The following is a 694-nucleotide window of genomic DNA, read 5'->3' on the forward strand; positions in this document are numbered from 1 at the left end:
CATTATAACAATTACAGCAACTTATTAAGAGGAGTAGTGGTTAAGGTGTCGTCTGCTCAGCCTCGAGGTCGGGGATTCGAACCCCACTGGCGGTCGCGACCATGTCTTCTCATATGACATCAGTTACTGGTTTTTGAAGGAAGATTCGAATAAGCACCAAGCTTCGATCACAATCGAGCTGAAATAAATTAGTATAAACTAAAGTAACAATTCATATCTCGTTCGTCTGTCCATCTATTCATTTCGCCCATGTTCGTATGTGAAAAACAATTCTACAGCAATTTTTTTCGCCAGCAGGATCGTTCTGTTTTGGTGTTGCTCTTCGCGAATGCAATGAAATATAGCCCCTGCCAAGACCCGAGATCAAAAAAGGCCGGTAAACGAGTGCAGCTCGTAGAATATCAGAATTCAAAATCCATTTGTTAGCTAAATGTTCTTTTTCTTAGTACTGGTAGAGAAATTTTGTTCAATTTCGTAGAGGTTTGCCGGCATTTGGGTGACACTGCTTGTTTGACCATAGTTGTTACATACGTATCAAGCTGCAGTTCGTTGCTTTCGTTCAATTTTGTATGTGAGGGATTTGTGCCAAGGGAGCCATATAGAGGAACAGTATTCAAGCTGTGGGTTGACATAAGGTTGACAGTAGCACTCTTTCGAAACTAGCCGCAATAAACCTAAGTTGTGGTTTAGAAAA

Source organism: Mercenaria mercenaria, chromosome 17, assembly GCF_021730395.1.
Source record: "Mercenaria mercenaria strain notata chromosome 17, MADL_Memer_1, whole genome shotgun sequence".
Taxonomy (NCBI): Eukaryota; Metazoa; Mollusca; class Bivalvia; order Venerida; family Veneridae; genus Mercenaria; species Mercenaria mercenaria.